The following is a 6,000-nucleotide window of genomic DNA, read 5'->3' as shown; positions in this document are numbered from 1 at the left end:
GTTGGATCTCGGGTCAGATTTCTTCCATTTTCTGGGTTAGCAAGTGTTGTTAGACGCCATTCAACATGTCGAGGAATCATTGAGAGATCTTCATACGGATGTATCTTGCGGAGCGGATTCTGCATGTACCGTGATTGATCCGAGTCGTTGTTGGAATCTGTTCAGTGATCGGGGTTGCTTCGGGTGTAGCAGGTTTGGCCACGCCTTTAGGGATTTCCCATAGGGAGCAAGCCCATTATATTTTCGTTGTGTTCAGGTGGACAACAAGGAGATCGACTGTCTGACGATCAAGGAGGAGCAGTGAGTGCACCTGATCCAGTTATTTTCGGGGTTGGTTCAAGGGCTTGAACGAGGGAGTTATGACTAGTTTTCAGTAGCCTTGGTATTTATGTTTGGAAGAGCCATTAGGATTGCCAAGGGAAGACAGAGTTGTAGCTGAGGTTTGGTTAGACTATCCATTCGTTGGACTATGAGATCTGGGTGTGATATCATTTTTTTAAACGTTTTAAGGTCATTGATGTTGTTGGGATACAAGAGGTGTTAGCTGGATTTCAGGAAGTGTGCTGTTTGAGCAGGGATATTTTGGTGTGCTAGCTTTGGTAAGCACCGGTTGTCAGCAAGGTGAAAATTGAAACGTAATGAGGATTGGGAATCCTTCAATTATCATGTGTCGAGCGGACTTAGTAGAATCTAAGTGGGGGAGAACCATCCAGGTACCCATGGCAGAAGCAAGGGTGAAAGTGTTGTAAGACTACAGAGGAGCCATAACATTCACTAATGTTCAGTTGGGATGAAAGTGATGTAAGACTACGGTGGAGCCGTAACATTCACTAATGGTCAGTTAGGGTATAGTTTTGTTTTTGGATTAGGTGTCTAAGCCCATAACTATTTTGATATGTACTTGACCCGATTGTGAACATGGTCCTTTTGGGTTGCCTTCACCATAGCAACTGATAGGATGAATTAAGGACAAAGAGGATTAATTATGATTTATTAATATATTAAGAGAGAAATCATATGGTTTAATTACTATTAATCAGGAATTAATTAAGAATTAATTTTGTGACTAAAAGAGATTAATTAAACTTAGGGGACTAATATTGTAATTATAAGATAATTGCATTGTGGGCTATGGATTCCTAATGGAAAGGGCATTGGACGAAATCTATGGGAACCCCATATGGATTTCATCCAAGGGATTTTTAAAGGGACTCCATGGGTTGCTTAAGGCGTAAGCAGAGAATTAGGGTTTCACCTGAAATGCTAGCAGCCCACACAAGTATAAAATGACCCCTAAGGCTACCAAAAATGTGGCTAAACATTCCTTGGAGTATCTTGGACTCCCAAGCCTATATGCTCACCAGACTCCTAAGCCTGAACCACTCAGTTTCTTGTATTTCAGGTAGTGGCACTAGAGCATAGATGTGATGTTTGGATGAGGGATTACAGACTATAGGCTTGTAGATATGAACAAATGTTATAAGGCTTATATTGTATTGTTTATGCTTTTGATCTGTATCGAACATGAAATCCCGAGGTTTTTAATGAAATACATTTCTTTGGAAATGATTTGATAAATCTTCATCATACTTTCTTTTGGGATCAAATCCCGCAACACTTTTCTTTAAAATGTTACTATGATTTTTAAACAAGCATAAACAAAACCAGTCTTTTCTGGCCGTGAAAATGGGGATGTCACAGAAGGCCACAACATGCATGGAATCAGGAAGTGGTAGGTCGTTGGAGGCCTGCTATGTGGATACTTGCTTAGGGCAGAACAAATCCCTCTCATGAAACATCCTGGTGATCTTAGTCACCGTCTCTATCTTCTGCTTGAGAGAAAGGAACTCCTAGGCTAACCTTTCCTGCTCAACTATGGGTACAAACTCATCTCTGAACATCACAGTAGACCTCTCCCAAGTCATCGCAACATGCTCTGCAAGCATGTAGTTAACTGTCACAAACTTCCACTAGTCCTTCACCCTCAAGCAAAGCAGGTTTAATGCGAATCGAACCCTCAAATTCTCCGGACAGGAGTAGGTATAGAAACATCCCTCAACGTCATAAATCCATCTCATAACATCAATAAGATCTTGGGTCCCATCAATCTCGGGTGGCTTCATTTTGGTGAACTCCCGATACCACAAAATCACCCCCTACGGTCTCGCAATAGCAAGAGATGTGGTGGCTACGAAAGCAACAACCTTAGTGATAACGACATAACACTCATCAAAGTTCTCAATCAACATGGTCTTAACAGACCCAAACATCTTTGGGATAGCCTCTCAAATTGTTGCGGCCACATCTGCGGCAACAATCCTGCGGATCTCATCATCACTGGCACTCGGCCTCTCAAGGTCACTGGAGGCTGAACCTCGGGTAATCACCATTCTTAAATGCATAAGAAAATTATCAACAACATGATAAAACACATATACCAACACTCACATCCCTACAAGCTCTTTATTCCCTCAAGGTTATTCCTCGAGCCGCATACGGGTCCAGTTCTTTTAGTAGTACGAGCCCAATACTACCTTCCACACCAATCCGTATTTGTCTTGGGTCATACCCTCGAGACCCCAATAACTCTACCTCCTCAGATCAGCTATGGACTCTCCCTACTAGTTCATGAGAACCAATACCATACGTCTAGACACTAGCTCTAGATTGCTCTCGGTACTGTTCTGCCTCATGGGATCTTCATGTATGCCAATTGTACATAGTACAAGAATCGATAGACATTTGAATAAATGATCTTGCCTCAAATCCACAACCAAAAAAGGAACATGAAGAAAGGCTAAATCAGACATTCTAAGGCGATAAAATCCTAACTATGTACAATTATGCAGCATACACCAAACAAATAATAAAGACAGATTCGATCTCATAAGGGATGAACTCCTAGGCTAAGGCATCATAAATCAGACAACATTTTCAAACTAACTCTACAAAACTTCTTATCATAACCACAACTAGCATGCAATCCTATCAACTCATAATATAAACATGTCTACTCTGCACTACTAAAAATGTAACTTGAGGTATTTTGGGAAACTGTCGCTCGAGCGCTGGTCGATTGTACACACTACTTCTCTGGGTTTTTTCCTCCTGTAAAAGTATTCGTTTCTTGTTAAGTTCTTAAAAATGTTCATGTAGCACCTGGTTCCCGGTACGTACTCCTTGCTATTTACATTTTTAAAATAATGCATTTTGCCTTGGACTCGCCGAGTTAATGGGCCAACTCGCCGAGTAGGAGTGGGATAAGGCGCGGGAATTGGACCTTGAACTCGGCGAGTCAGTCCCCGGACTCGGCGAGTAGACCCTGTTTGGGCAAAAACCCTAATCTGGGTGTTTGCACCCTATTTAAACGCTCAAACTTTGCCTCCTTTGTCCCTAACACTTCCAGAGAGCAGTAGAAGCGAGACCCTAGCCCCCATATTGTTCTTAAGAGTGCTTTTGGCTTTGTGAAGAAGGTTTGGAGCTTAGAAGAAGAAAGAGGTGGTTGAAGAGTGCAAGGAAAGGGGTAGATCCAAAATCTACTCAGGGAGAAGCTTCCATTCAGGTAGAAAAGTCTCTACCTTGATCTTTAGGTCATTAGTTACCATTTTGTCCTAATTTGGTGGTTTTCAAGCGCTAAAACACCAAACTCCATGTGTTGTGCTTAATGATCCGAAAGGACTTCAGATCTAGACTTATTGGACGTATTAGAAGCATAAAGTTCATGTGGTTGAAGTGATTGAGGTATCCATTGAGTCTATGACCTCTTAAAGAGTTTGATTTTGGCCTTTTGAGCTTATAGGGCCATTCATGCACGTAAAGTTTGCAACTTTACATTATAAGCATGCTCAAGGAACATGGATCTATGGTTTGGAAGCGTTGCATGTCTCATAATTGGTCTGTATGGGAAATGGGTCATAGGGACTCGGCGAGTCCCAAGGAGGAACTCGGGGAGTTCCATGAAGATGGCCTTAGACTCGGCGAGTTGGATGAACAACTCGACGAGTCCTATGAAGATTGCCTGGAACTCGACGAGTTGTTCTTCAAACTTGGCGAGCCCGGTCGCGAGTCGTTTCAATCGCCCCAAGTAATGAGTTAAGGGTGATTCAGTGAGTGGGAAGAAGGACTGGTCGCTTAGGGTCGGGTTAATAGGAGAAGGACTCGGTGAGTCTATGCCATGAATCGGCGAGTCCAGTCAAATGGACATTGACTTTGACCATGGAGTTGACCTTGGACCAAGGGAGGGCCAGTCTTTTGACCTAAGGGTATTTATGGGTGTCTAACCTATGTTTATGGTTTATAACTAGAGGATTTGCGATTTAGCAGTCAGGCGCTCAACAAGCAGACTTCAGCAGCTACTTTTCGAGGTGAGTTACCTTCCAGTAGCGGTGTGTTTAAGGCCACAATGCTGGCCCACCAGTAGGAGACGTATGATAGATGATTTTCTTTGTGATATCATCTAGGTTTGTTACGACCTGATATGTTATATGCTAGCATGATATGTTGTATGTGATAGTAGTAAAGTTCGATTGTTAGGACCGATGGGTAGTCAGACACCCCAGATACGTCTGACAGTGTGTGATGGTATGTTTGCATGCTAGCTTGTTATGTTATATGCGGTAGAGGTAGTAGGAGGGGACCAGTCCCCGAGGTTCGGTTGTTAGGACCGAAGGGTAGTCAGCACCCTAGAACGGCTTGACATGGGTAGTCAGCACCCCAGAATGGCTTGACACGGGTAGTCGGCACCCCAGAATGGCAGTACCGGGTAGGCCGGGCACCCCAGAATTGCCTGACAGTATGTATGATATGTGATTATATGGTATGTGGTACAGTGGGGGGACTCACTAAGCTTCGTGCTTATGGTTTTCAGTTGTTGTTTAAGGTACCTCTTCTGTAAAGGGGAAGGAACTGACGCGGTAGCGGCGCATCACACACGCTCTTTTGATTTCTGCACCAAGAGTCATTCTGGGATTTTGTACTCTGACATTTTCATGTTTTATGTTTTAGGTCTACGACCACGAGATATGTTTATCAGATATTATGATCATGTGATATTTTATTACAAACGCTTTTTCAAATCGCTTAATTAAAAACGAAATTTTTGGCACGTATTTTTGGGATGTTACAATTCAAACCCTTATTTTGAGTTTGGAATCACCCAAAGGTTCATCAAAATCCCTCAAACCAGGGCTCTGATACCAAATTGTAACACCTCGAATTTTAGACCAAAATTTTCATTTTTAAATTACCAAAAAAAAAAATAGTTTCACAACCAAGTTATCAAATACAGGATCATCCTAAAGCAACAAGTATCATAATTATCAGAGTACATAAAAACATGTCCCAATAGTAAATTCCCCAGTGCATGTGTATAATCAGACATTCGCCTTCTCTCGGTCCTGCAAAGTACCTGTCACATATAAATCAACTATTGTACGCACAAAGATTAGTGATTTCTCCAAGATACCACATATAATACAACATAAATAAGCAATTATGGGTTATCCAAAACCCTAGGGCTATCAACACTCTAGGTGAGCTGACTACACGCTCGAAGGGTTATCAGCAACCTTGGTTGTTTATTAGCAGCCTCAGTCACATATAGCTATCATATCATAACATAACATAATAAATAGACCCAGCTGGTCATCATAATATAACAACCCTACCATACAGATAAGAGTAAGTGAGGAGACTCACCTGATACTAATGACATAAAAAACCTAGCACCCGAACTACCGGATCTAAACTCCTCATAGTCACAAAATGATTAATCCTAATTAATAATTAAGGTCCAAAACCACTCACAAGTCCAAATCCCATGACCAAACCTACTAAGGGAAAAGGACCATTTTGCCCTTCCCTTGGTCCCAAAAACCTAAAATTTGACCAATGGTCAAAGTCAACAAAAATCAACATCCGATGAGTACACTGGGTGTACCGCACTTTATGTTAGGCGTACAACTGGATCAGCATGCATCGGGGGAAAATCAAACTACGTCG

This window comes from Lactuca saligna, chromosome 7 (genome assembly GCF_052625555.1).
Source record: "Lactuca saligna cultivar CGN05327 chromosome 7, ASM5262555v1, whole genome shotgun sequence".
Classification (NCBI taxonomy): domain Eukaryota; kingdom Viridiplantae; phylum Streptophyta; class Magnoliopsida; order Asterales; family Asteraceae; genus Lactuca; species Lactuca saligna.
This window is presented reverse-complemented; position numbering follows the sequence as displayed.